Genomic DNA, 13654 nt, shown 5'->3' with positions numbered 1-13654 from the left:
AGAAGAGAAGAAACACACTCCCGTTGGCCGATGATGAGCAGAAAGCTCTCTGAGCTGTCCCTTCGTCTCTCCAAAAGCATCACTGTCACATTCCCCTTGGATATTAAAAGATCTAGATTTTACGGAATATCTCTGCCATCATTACCTATACTTAGGTTCTCTTTTATTCTTTGCAAAAAAAAAAAATGCTGAAGTTGGATTCTTTTTTATACCATCTTTAGAAATCTTTAGAATTCAGAGACTAAGATAAAGAGACATAGTGGCTGCCCAGGGACAGGATCTATTAAGGATTGGGGCTTGATTCAAACATGGTACGCATGACTATAATGGCTGTGTTCTTTCTCATTGGTTCATTCAAAGAAGCAAGTTTATCAGGCACCAGGATTGCTTACATTGTGTCTTAGGGAAAAAAATCTATTGCCTCTCCTTGCTGGAATATGTCCCCTTGCTACTACCTTCCTCCTCAAAAAGACTATACCCCAGTGATTGCTAGACTTCAGTATGGTTTGACTGTATCTCCCAAAGGCACACTGATGGAAGTTGATCCTCACTATGGCTTTATTAGGAGGTCACAGGACCATCAAAGTGGTGGGATCTAATATAAAGGAATTAGGTCACTAGGGTTCTGCCCCTGGAAGAAATGGTGAGGTTCTCATTGGACTCCAGTAACTTCCCAATAGTGGTTTACTTTGACTAAGCAGGATTGAGGTGGGTGTGCTCACACTTACTTGTAATCCAGCACTCAGGTGGCTGAAATTATTATTCAGTGCAAGTCTGAGTCCAGCCTGGGCTGCATAACAAGACTCTGTGTCTCAAAACACCAGGGCCTAGTCCTTTCCTGCTCTGCCTGCCTGCCTGTCTGTCTGTCTCTCCCTATATTGTCAAGCAAATGCTCATGCACATATTACCTTCCAAATCCTACCTACCATGAAGTCTTTACCAGAATTCACAGAAAAGGAGCCACCTGATCTTGGACTTATTTTGCTATAGCAATAAAAAAAATTCATACACCGAACTATTACAATGTATTAAAAATATAGCCGTTAACGAAGACCAGCCAAGTTTAGCTGAGCCTCATTTTCCTTGCTCACTCACACAGGTAAGATATAAAGGATGTGTTTTTATAACGCCGAGTCTTGGGGTGATTGTTACGTGGATTATTTTCTATGAATAACATCTGTACAGGCACACACTCTACCTTCCAACTTACCACAGCCACAGTTTTCCCCAGTGTTATTTACCGAACAGCATGCATCACTAGCACGCTCTCTTCCTGTTTAACACTTAATTGGAATGTTTATGGCATACACTGTAGGTTTCCTATCGCACTGCATGTCTGGTACCGACGTTTGTATTAGTCAGTTTCGTTCTTTTAACTGCAGCAATACTGCAGCCCAGAGTCCTGCTGGTTTTACTCTGCACTGACCTTTATGTTGGCTGCTGCTCTTTTCCATGGGCCTTCTTCAATCCGAGATCCATCAGCAAAGGAAAAACTCCTCCCTGCCACATGCTATTTTTTTTTCAAAAGAAGGAAAAGAGTTTCATGGCTTGGCATTGCCTTAGCCTCTATTCCTTGTAGTCTTCTTCATCTCTGCTCACATCCTATGGGCAGATGGAAGTCTTAAGGACACATCTGAGCCTGTCCAATCCTGTCCAAGAGGTGGAGATGAGTTGAGAAGGGTAAAGCCACATCCCTGCCAAATGGCAACCTCTCTGATCACTTAAGAAGAAGCTTAAAGGGTCATCTGTTGAGAATCATTACAAATGGAGACATACAGATGAGTGCTTTCGGAACAATATGCCATTGGCCACACTGTTTAACAAGTCCTTTGAGAGCAGGAATTGTCTCTTGTCTTATTCTGATTCCTCAGAACAGTCCCTAGATCCTTTTATATTATTCTACATGCTTCTTTTAAAAAAGTTGAATAATAAAACATAAAACTTAATTACAAGAACCAAGGCATAGAAGGAGACAGCTATGGAAAAACAGAAGCTTAGTTTACAATCAAGGTGTATAGCTATACTAAACACACAAGAAGGAATAAAGAGCACATAGCTGTACCTTTATGTCTAAAGTTTTAGAGACATGTCCTTGTTGGAGACATAAATCCAGCAGTCACTAACTAGTGTATAGTATATAGTTTGGCACAATGATTCTTGCTGACATCACCGAGGGAGAAAAAGGAGAAAGATAAGTTGGTCGTTTCCCATTTCCTATGTGTCTCAGTTCTCTACCTGTCCAAAGACCGTAAATCAAGACCTCAGGTGTTTACTTGGAAAAGCCCAGTGGTAGATCTTGGATGGGGCTCCTGTTAGCCAGCCTTGTGCGATAAAACAGGAGTGTGTAGTCAACCTTGGAACTCTGGCAGGATGGACTTTGTTCCCTGGGCTTACCTCTGCACAGAGCTCTGTTGCGTTCTTAGAGAGACTTTCAAAGGAAGTTCCTCCTCTCCCTGGACTCCTTCTGTGTTTATCATCCCTGCCAAATGCCCGTCACTTCCTCCCCTGCCTCCCCGTTTATCATGTAGAAGGTTGAGTTTGTGTTAAATGAATAATGGGGGTCAGGCGCAGTGACATATGCTTTCCACATGTTATCTCATTCTATTGACACCACAAACCAGGCAAGCAGGCAACGATTTTACATACAGGTGTCATATCTGCAGTTCGAAGAGGTGAGGTGCTGAGCTCCAAGTCTCAGCCAGTAAAAAGTACAACTATAGAATGTGAGTATCTCTCAAGGAAGATGCTCAAACACCAGAATCCTTCTGAGATGCCTCTCCTGAAAGAATATAGTCATACTTGGCAGGTAAAAAGACCACTCACACTCATTATATTCGTGTTCATGTGTAGATATAGGTGTATTTGGAATCAAAAGAAAGCAAGGCTGGGGAAGTGGCTTGGTTGCTAAAGTGCTTGCTGCATGAGCATGAGGAAGCTGAGTTCAAGCGCCAGCACCATACAAAGCTAGTGCTGGTAGCTTGTACCTATAACCCTTGTGCCAGGAAGATGAAGACAAGAGGCTCCCTCTACCTCACAGGTCACTGAAGCTTTAAGTTCTGTTAGAGAGTCTGTCTCAAGAAAAAAAAAAAAGTGGAGAACAATGGAGCAAGACAGCCATTGTCAGCCTCTAGTCTCCATGCACACAAACAGGTACACACACACACACACACACACACACACACACACACACACACACACAGGTGCAATAGACAATTCTCTGCATCATACATGATAAATACCATAACCTAATCACCTAAGGGTTTCCAGCTCCCCAGTGGTGGCAGGAGCTTCACACACATTCTCTCACCTGCCACCCTTCCTGTCACCTCTCCCAGCCAAGAACCACAGCCCAGCTCAGCCAAAATGAAAACCAACATTTTTATTTCTATTAAGGAGCTGGGGTCCTGGGTGACCTGGGGAAAGAATGGGGCTCCTTTCTTTCGCAGAGGTCCCAAAAGCTGTGGCTTGAACTTGTCTACACGTCAGCTCTTCATCCTTCTTCTTGAATAGGGATGACATATGCTGTGAATTAGCTTACCCCACATATTTCTGTATCAAATACAAATGTGAAGGCTATTTGGACAGCCAGACCTCTGAGAGGTTATTAGTTTGTGGAAACAGAGCACTCGTGATAGGATTAGCACCTTTTTAAGAAGAAAAGGGAAGAGCTGGTGTTCTTTCTCTGTTCTTGACCACATGAGGAACAGCTAGTCTGTTACAAAACCACCGTGCTGTCACCTCCACTCCAGATGCCTGGTCCCCAGAACTGTAGGAAATCAGTGTATGTTGTTCAAGCCACTTGGTCCGTTTTTGTTACAGCGGCATGGACTGACTAGGACACACAGTCAAGTACTTCTGAAACAAGGCCAAGCCGTAGTAAGAATATGATAATTCCTTCTTAACCCCTGGATTCATTCTAAACTGCAAGACTTTCCCACTTGCATTATTCCATTTGCTGTTTACAATGATTATCCCCCTGTTTTTTTTTTGTTTGTTTGTTTTTCTTTTTCTTTTTCTTTTTCAAAGATGAAGAAACTAAGCCCGAGAGACTTCAAATATTTGGTGAAGCTGGAATATACAATCCAGACTTGAATCCGGTGCTCTTTATAACAAGGTGCTGACTTCACACAAGTTCAAAAGTTTCTTGTTCTTTGGGAACCTCAGGGGAAAAAGATCTCCCTTTGTCCCTCTTCACCCAGGACCTCTGCTCCTTAATAGGTTCCAAATCCTGCTATTCCCTCTTACTAGGTCTAAGCAGCCAGGCTTGGCCGCTTGATGCCTAAGAGGGGTGGTAGTAGGGAGAGGTGGCAGCATGAGAATGTGTTTGCTCTGCAGCCTGCTGTCCCTGGAGAGCTGCTATTTTCAAAAAGAATGCTGGGTTCTCAGAAACACTACTGATAATGAGCTTGATCGTTTTTTAAAACGCTGTAACCAGATATTCTAGGAAAATAGACCTGCTTCCAAGAGTGCAGCTGTGGTGTTTGGACCAGGTCTGAGGTCACTCCTTAAGATGGGCTTTCAGCTGGCCTTGCTGCTCTGTCACGGGATGCAGCAAGACAGAATGCCTGGGCCCTTGTCCCTGCATAGAAATCCCTGGGCTCCTTGGAGCCTAAGGCAATTGTGGCAATTCCTGAACCTGGCACCTACCCAAATGGACTTTGCAGCCCTTCCAGGGACCCTGGGAATAGTAGAGTAGGCATGTAAGTGTGAGCACACATGCACGAGTATTTCAGATCAGAAGGAATCAGCTCAGGAATGACTTGAAATCCCCTCCTACCATGTCCTGTGTGGAGCACCATGCACATGTGGAAGACAGTCTGGGTCGCTGGAAACAGTGTGGCACAGAGCACTTTTCCAAACTCAAGGAGAACGCAACTCTCCAGGGGGTCAGAGGGTTCAGAAGAGTGACAAACAGACACACACCACAGACAGGCCCACAGACAGGCCCCTTGCCTCTGCTTGGATAGCCACAGTCAGAAGCAGGTGAACCATTAGTAGGTCATCTCGGCAAGGCCTCTGTCTCCTGGGCTACACTGTACTCACGTTGCTCCTATTTTCTTACTGTGAATGGGAAAGGAAATGGATGTTTGCCACATCTAATTATGTTGTGTTTGCTCCTCTTAGTTAACCATGGAAACTGCAGGATGGTGCTAGAGACTCTTACGCATAGACATGGCTCTAAGTATGGGAGGCACCTTACAGTAGATCCCTCTAGACAGCTGTGGCAAATAGCTAGTTTTATGGATGAGGATATATAGGCCTAGGAAGGATGGTCAGCTTCTAAGGTAAGAAGACGGGACTCTGTCCTGGCTGACTCCAGAGACCTCATTATTACCTTTAGCCAAGCCTGCATCCTGCATCCAAATGAGGTTCTGCATGGACCCACACTAAGGTTGCTTAGGCATATCAATTTCATGATACATTCTCTAGTATCCACCCTCCGCAATCCATCTTTGACACCTGACTGCCAGCTATCCATCTATCAAAATAACCACCACCCTCTCAAGAATACATGTTTTCCCAGAGGGCATCGAGGAGGTCAGATACTCCCTGGAACCCTCCCCCTTTCTATGTGCGTTGCAACACCCTTCACTCCTGACTGACACCTTCATCCCCGTGCTCTGCGAATTCCTGAAGACAGCATTCCTTCTACTTTGTTTTCTGATCTGGCTTCCAGCCTTGGCACACAGGATATGCTCAAGAATGCCTGGTGAGTGAAGGATTCGTGTTTATAAACCCACTGCTTAGAGAGTGTTTTAAGGTTTTAGAGAGGTCAGGCAACATAGACTCCTTTGTAAAGCACCCTAAACAGACTACAACCCATAGGATAATTAAAATGCCCAATTAAAACCTGTTCCTTTCTCTTATTTTAGTTTTCCGGTTTTGGTAATGGTTGGGCCCATAACAAACAGAGATGATATTAAATGTGTAGAGTGCACAGATTATGGATCACGCCAAAGCGCCTACATGTAGAATTGTGCTACTGAACATTCTAGATGTTCAAGTGTACATTGTTGTGAACACTGAGACACTGTAGGACTACTCCACTTAGCAAAATTAGACAGGTAGGTAGAGAGTGAGATACAGATGTCATTTTTTGCTGTGTATAAGAATCTAGAGGGTATTTAACTTAATTGAAACGTTGGCGATAAGAAAAAAAAATCAGAAAATCAGAGCTATGTTTCTTTAATTTCTATTTTGTATAATAACTAATGTATCTGTCCAAATAGGCATATCACTGTTTTATTTTTCATGTATTAATACCTCCCTTTGGGTGGAATGTAGTTTTGAAAAGATTTGTTGGCTTTTGCAAGTCACTCTGATCTCTTTGTTATTTTAATACTTTTATTCTATGCTTCCATACTGCCTGTTTTTTACCTTGACTTTCCCATGCATAGGATTTGTGTATCCACAGGAGAAGGGCCAAGGGAAGGGGCTCAAATGAAGACAGCAAAGTCCAAGAAAGTCACTTTTCTAGAAGCATTCATTTAAGAGAAGAGAGAGAGGAAAAGGGGGAAAGAGGAAGAGAAGGAGGAGAAGGATGAGGAGAAATATAGGAATAAAAAGGAAGGAAGGAGGAAGATAGGAAGAAAGGAGGAAGAAGGAAGAGGAGGATAAGAGAAGAAGGAGAAGGAGGAGGAGGAAGTGGAGAAGGAGAAAAGCCAGGTTCTGCCTCTTTGGTGCTGGAAATCCTGTCTGGAATATAGCTGGCATTCATGAACTTCTTATTCACTCAGCCTCATGACCTTGGCTAGCACCCACATCTAAATGGCATATGTGGCATATCCAAATTGCTAATTTGTTGCTGGGCTGGCGGGGGAGGTAGCAGGTAGGAATTAAAGGATGGGAAGGGGAAAAAATTACTCCAAACTGCAAAAGTTCAATGTTCTGCCAGGTGGCATCCGAATCACCCGGCAGCTTCACTTGATACTTTGAAGTCTCCAGCCAAATAGTTCCAAATCTGTAAGATTTACCCCGCTGTCTCCAAAAACAAAAATTGACCTTGTTCTTTGAGTCAGTCTCAGTGGCATTTCAGAATGACAGATGAGGGAGTCAGCAAAAGAGTTATGAGATGGCCTGGACCTCCTTGGTAAGCCTTTGTTATGGTTGGCTCACAGAGGCGCTGAAAGGTTTTTTCTCTCTCTTTCTCCTCCCTTTCTCTGTATGTGTGTCTCCGTGTAAACACATGTAGACACATATATACATATGTGTGTGTGTATGTTTGCATATGTGTGTATGTGTGTATACATACACATATATATGTACCTATATATATGCACCTATTCCACCTCCATCAGTTTCTCCAGATCCAATTACCCGTTGAGTCATTCATTGTGTCTAACAAAAGCCTTCCTAGAACAGCAATTGCCAATTTGACTTTCCAGTCTCCCTTCCTTTAGCTCAATAGTTAACTTTGCCAATTATACTCATAAACTGAGCAGACTGCTGCTGATGGTGGAGGTGAGATTATGAATGCATCCTAAGTGAAGCCTGCTAACAGAAATGGTTAAATCTAGAAAGAAAAGAAATCCGAATGTATATCATTTTAGTACCTCAGTGGCCCCTGTGCCGGCTGCTTAGATCCCTAGGACCTGTCACATGATCACATGTCAGACTCTCCTCTCTCCCCTGTGCATGATTCCCCTTTCTCGTGTGCTTTTTCTGACTTTCCCATCTGAGCCTAAACGCTTTTCCTTTGTGGTTGACTATTAATGTCAACAGTGTAACCCTCACATTATTAAAGTATCCAGCTAATGACAACCAAATACGCTGATTAACAGAAGGTGAAGAATGGGAGAAAATGAGATAATCAGGAATGACTTGTAAGTTTTTTGAACAATTGAGGCAAGGAACTCATTCCTCCCTCTGTGCTCCCATATCCTGTTCTTAATGTCAGAGCAATAAGACTCCAGTTGTGCTCCAGACAGGCACATTTTTCCATAGGTATGCTGTCTCTTAACTTTCAGAACCTTTATCAGTCTGAGATGCTAATGAAAGTTATGGGTCCCTGCCAGTGTGGCAGTGTGGAGAAAAACACTCACTTATCAGTCTACACACACAGTCTGTTTCAGAAGTGCATGTGGATTCTCACGGTAGTCATGAGTGGCCTTACTCTGTGCACCATTTCTGCAGAGGGAGGAATGCTCCTCTTGTGTTACCGAGAAAGTATACTGCACCCTTCTTTCCTTTCTTCATTACACAAAGAGAAGACTTAATAACCCCAGCTCCTTAATTGTGGAAGCACTGTTTAAGAACTTCCAGGAGAGAAACATCTACTGAAAGTTTCAGAACTGTAAATTTCAAAACGTATATACCCATTTTCTGTCTCGTAACAGCAGACTTGCCAGTGATGTTCATGGAGTAAGTTTCTGCAGTACCTTTCGTCTTAGGATAAAACGAGTACTGTTTATTCATTACCAGACAGAAATCTAAGTCACTTTCAACTCAAGAAAACCTTTTCACTTTCAACTCCAGAATTTTTTTTTTTTTTTTTTTACTGGGAACACATGGTACACATGGTACGTATTTATGAGGCCCAGAACACTCAACAAACCATGTCATTATAGTTCATCATTAACTCAGGAATTGAATTAATCCATAGCTGCACTCAAGTCCAATTTGGGTCTGAGCCTCCTAGTAGCTAATGCAAAACAAAACAGAACCAGCTACAAAATACAAATCGTAATAAAGAAGGAGGCACAGCATTTTGAAAGGACAGCAGTGAAATAGTTCGTTTAAATAGCACGGGCTGTAGAGGGCCGGGAATGATCTGGTAACAATCAGCAGCGGCGGCAGCAGGAACTGTGACATTTTACAGGGCGTGTTCTTCACCAAAAATCAAGGGCGTCGTATTAAAACACAATTCAGTAAAGAGTCGGAGCAAAACAGACCTTAAGGGATGCGGTTGGACCCGAGGATGAAGGGAGGAGACCTGACATGTGCTGTGTGATACAGCAGCTTGGAGCCACGCATGAACCTACACATGAGCAGCCTGCACTGGCGTAGTGGATTATAAAATATAAAAGCTAAAATGAATTCTGAAGCTTTTGTACAATAACCAAAAGGAGGGAGCATTAGACAAATGTGGAAATGGTGGTATGATAGATGTGTCGGACTAAATAAAACATTAACTTTACTTGATTTTTTTTTTTAATGTGTCACTGGAAGATTCTAAGTCGTACATCTGGCTTGTTGTTGGGTTTTGGATGATGTCACCACTGGGTAGCAGCAGCTCTAGAGGAATGCTCTTGCTCATTCTCATTGGACCAATGTTCTCTCTTCCTGCCTAGTATCCTCCTCTGTGACTGGAACGACAATAATATCCTTCCCCTAGGGTTAAGTGCACACTGGTCTGTATAAAACACCTAGCACAGTGTCTCACACCTTGAAGCATGGCACTCCTTCTGTGCACAGAGACCTTCCTTGGGAGCTGAAAGTTAGGACATTTTAGCTCCTAAAACAGTCTGGCTATCAGGCTAGCCGATCTGCCTAGGACACACCCACACCCAGAGCCCCAGGCTGTTTCCTCTACTTTAAAGAAGTTCAGTGCCCTGTGGTTGAGTATCTTGGGACTAGCAACTCCAGCTCTTGTGGAATAACCAGCAGAATGATGTGTATGGGATACTGTTTATAGAAGACAGAGGTCGCACCCCACTCAAGGACTTTGTTTAAAATTCTTCTTGTAACCACATGGTGCTCTGTTTGGGTTTGCTGCTCTCATTAAATAAATATCTGGAGACTCTTCATGAATCATCACCGATATGTGTGACCAAGGTTTGTAAGATAATGACCCATACTCTGGGATTAAATGTGGTAGATTCCCAAGCCAGCTCTTAGTGGGCATCTAAGGACAATCAAGAAGCTGGGGTGCAGCTCTTTCCAGATGGGCAAAGGCAAAGAGGTAGTGCTGTAGTTTCCCAAAGGATTCCTGCTCACAAGCCTGAGCACACTCCCTGGGGATCAGTGAGAAGGGCTAGGGAAAGACCAAGACACTCCAATACGCCAGAACAGAACTGAGGGGAACAAGGCCATCCCATTAACCTGAAGTGCGCCAAGATGTTCCAATAGGTTCTGAATAGGATTGAAAGGATAACCTCCTGTCCTTGCTGTTTAGCGAACCGGGTATTTGTGGATCAAAGTTTGAGCCTTGGCAAATGTAAGTCACTTTCGGAGTTTCCCCAATGAAAGAACAGAGGTAGAACAAGGAAAGACAATACTTGCAATTTAAAGCCTTTTCATTTAGTTATCAGGCTTTAATGTTTAGAGTCATTTCAAGTTTTGAGCAGGGAGAACAAAAGACACAGAGAATTCCCATCTACTGTGGACATGCATGCACACATGCACTCCTGCGTGCGTGCGTGCGCGCGCGCACACACAGACTTTTGTTTCTTTGGTCGTAATCATGTGATGTGTTTGCCACACTCACAGTGGCAACACCAATGTTTTCTCCTTAGCTGAAGTCCAGAGTTTACATTAAGGTTCACTCTGCACATTGTCCATTCTCTGAGTTTTGGCAAATGCACATGGTCACTTCTGTACCCCGATGATGACACAGGGGGCAGTCCCACTGCGCTCGAAACTCTGCGCTCAGGAAATTCATTTTCTGTCTTCGCCAGACCCTGGCCGCCACTGGTCTTCCTATGTCTCTGTATTTCTACCTGGTCCACAATTAGAAGCGTATGGCATGCAGCATTCAGGCTGGCCCGGCACAATCTGCTGAGGGCCCCTCTGTGTCGACTCTTCAAAACCATCCAGGAAATGGTGCCTTTCGTGAGAGACAAGATCAAATAACAAGCTAGTTTTAGCCTCAGCAGTTGTCCTTGATGCCTAGTGTCAGAGAGACTGAACAGACAGAGTAGGTCTGGAGGGAAAGACCCAAAGGTAAGAGAAATAATGCTTGTGTAAGCAGAAGGGCATGACCCCTTGATTACACACCCGTGATTACATGACCACGCATTCAGACAGCATCCCACCCTCCAATTCACACTCAAGCACATAATCTCATACTTGCAATTCATACATATACTCACTCAGAAACATGCTCACACACACATGCTCACCTTCGCACAATGCACACATTTTACATGCACAAACACCCTCACCCACACACATACACACAAACGTCCTCACAGTCCCACTCACACACTATCGAAAATTTAGGCATGCACACACCGAAACACATATGCACACAAAACTCCGAATTATTTGCTCACACTCATATACACACCCAAATATACACACAGTCTCATATTCATACAGTCACGAATACACAGACTCATGCTCTCCCATGCATTCACTCACACACACACACACACACACACACACACACACACACACTTATACGTAATCACATGCGCATGCATACACACATGCTTGCCCACACGCATGCGAGACATTTACTCTGGCACACTAATATCTGATTCTTGTACCCCCACCCACACTCATAAACCTTAAGTGGATAAATCTAATGATGGTGATGTCTGGTCAGCAGACCTCGACTTTCCCAACAATGTCTAAATGATGGCTGAGCTCTGTCCATTTCCTCCCGAGAAGACTATCGTTCTGTTCTATCATTTTGATCTATCATTCGTTGGCATTGCTTTCCCTTGTCAGGTTTGATATCCAGTCACTGACTCCAAAGCATGACTTATTCATTCAGTGGATCAAACTAGCTGTTTTGCTAAACAACTTTGTTCTCCGTGGCTGTTCTCTTTCGGGAGTCTGTATTCTGGTGCCTTTCATGTGGCCTTGGTGAAGATGCCTGAGAGCAAAGCTGCAGTAGTAACGCCTTCTCAAGCACCCTTTCACTCAAAGTTCCCAGTACTAGAGAATCTAGACCATGGAAGGCCAGTAGAAAACAGCACAGGGGAAGAACTTAGGAAGGGTCAGCACAGCGGCAGCCAGGTAGAGCTGCGGGCTCAAGCGTTGGACATTCATCCTCTCACTGGCGTCTGTCCATCCTTGAAGATGAAGGTCATCCTCAGAAGAGGGTCATCGTAGGAACAACATTCTGCTAATGGTGTCACCAGGTGTAGGTTTAGTACAGGACCCAAAAACGTCACCTGCTGCTATCACTACTCATGTCCCTGATGGCCACTCCAGGAAAAAATTTGACACTCTGACTAAAAGTTCTAGCCCACTAGCTTACACACCCTTTGGAAAATACAACAGACCTTTGGGGTGGAGAAGGAGGTAGACTGTCGTAGGTCATTCTAGAGTATACTGAGTGGACCGCATTAACCGACACAGACACTACATAAACACATTTATAGGATTATTTATATTTTGAGTGAACGTGTGTGGGTGAGTGCGTTTGTGACTTTGAAAAATGTGTGCATGTGTGTGAAAGTGATCATGGGTGTGTGAGCCATGTGTATGAAGATGAGCAGGTGTGTGTGAGCATTCGACTTTGCAGCCAGTGACTGATAATAAACTAGACAAGAAAAATCAACACAATGAAGAAAGTGAAAGGGTCTTCTGCAGAGGAAATGAAGAAAAAGCAAAAATACAAATACAAATAATCAAATACATTGATCCTGAGCCCAATCAAATTGCCCTCAATTCTTCAACTCACTTCTATGTGCTTGCCCTTTACCTCTAAGCAGCCAGGGAGTGGTCTGAGACACTCCTCTGATCCTGGCCTTGGAAGCTGTCTGCCCCTGAGCCATTCAGGCAAGATCTGGCTAGCATCCATGGTTGTCGTCCTGGTAATAGCACCCTAGTCTTCTGGAGAACACTCCTGCCACTTCATTCAAGTAGTTCAGACGTGGCTCCATCCACATCCTGGTTACAGAGGTAGTCATGTGACCCAGACCTGCCCTATCATTCATCTATTGTTTACTTCTAAGGTAGTTACAAGACACACCAGGTCAATAAAATACAACCCTAAGCTTTTTACTATTCTCATGTAAAAGAAGGGCTCTTCTTGCACAGTTTCTGCATTTTGAAATATGAGTGTAGCACTCATTCTATTTATTACTTCGAATCCTGAGCCTGCCTTTGAGTAATCCTAACAGAAAGCTAACCTGTGGGACTGACATGTGGGAGACAGTACAGTTGATCGCTGCAAAGTACAGGATGCAGGATGAGATATGCATATTTATACTCTTTAAAACTTGTTCTGTTGAGAGTTCACTGTTTATCTCAAATTGGAGTTTACCTGGGTGCCCTGTATTTCCATTTGCTAAGCATGGCAATGTGAGCAGCCCAGGCCTCGGGTTCTGATTTTGAACTTCAGCATTCAATTATAGCCCTGGACTTCTCAGCTGTGTAGCACACAGCCTTTCTGTCTGTGCATAAATCTGTTTGAGGTGGGCTTCGCTGAGCTTGAGGAAAAGAAAAATTCCTTGGTCCTCAGTCATGTAGAAGTTCTACCACCCTCAAGATCAGGAAGTGCTCTCTTTACAAAGAATGTAAGCCAGGAAACAGTCAACAGCCAGAAAGTAGACAGATGATAAGAGAATGATTCTTGGCTGGCAGGCTGGGTACTTAACAAAAGTAATGCATTATACCAGAGGGGAGTGGGAAGAGTTAGGGACAAGGACATACAAACAACGTGGCTCAGGATACAAATCCTGGGAGCCATAGGCTACATGGGTTGATGGGAAAACAAGCGTGTTCATACCCATGCAACCATCCTATCACCCCTCCTCAC

This window comes from Psammomys obesus, unplaced genomic scaffold (assembly GCF_907164565.1).
Source record: "Psammomys obesus unplaced genomic scaffold, mPsaObe1.curated_primary_1811, whole genome shotgun sequence".
Classification (NCBI taxonomy): Eukaryota; Metazoa; Chordata; class Mammalia; order Rodentia; family Muridae; genus Psammomys; species Psammomys obesus.
The sequence above is the reverse complement of the archived record's forward strand: the minus strand, read 5'-3'. Positions refer to the sequence as shown.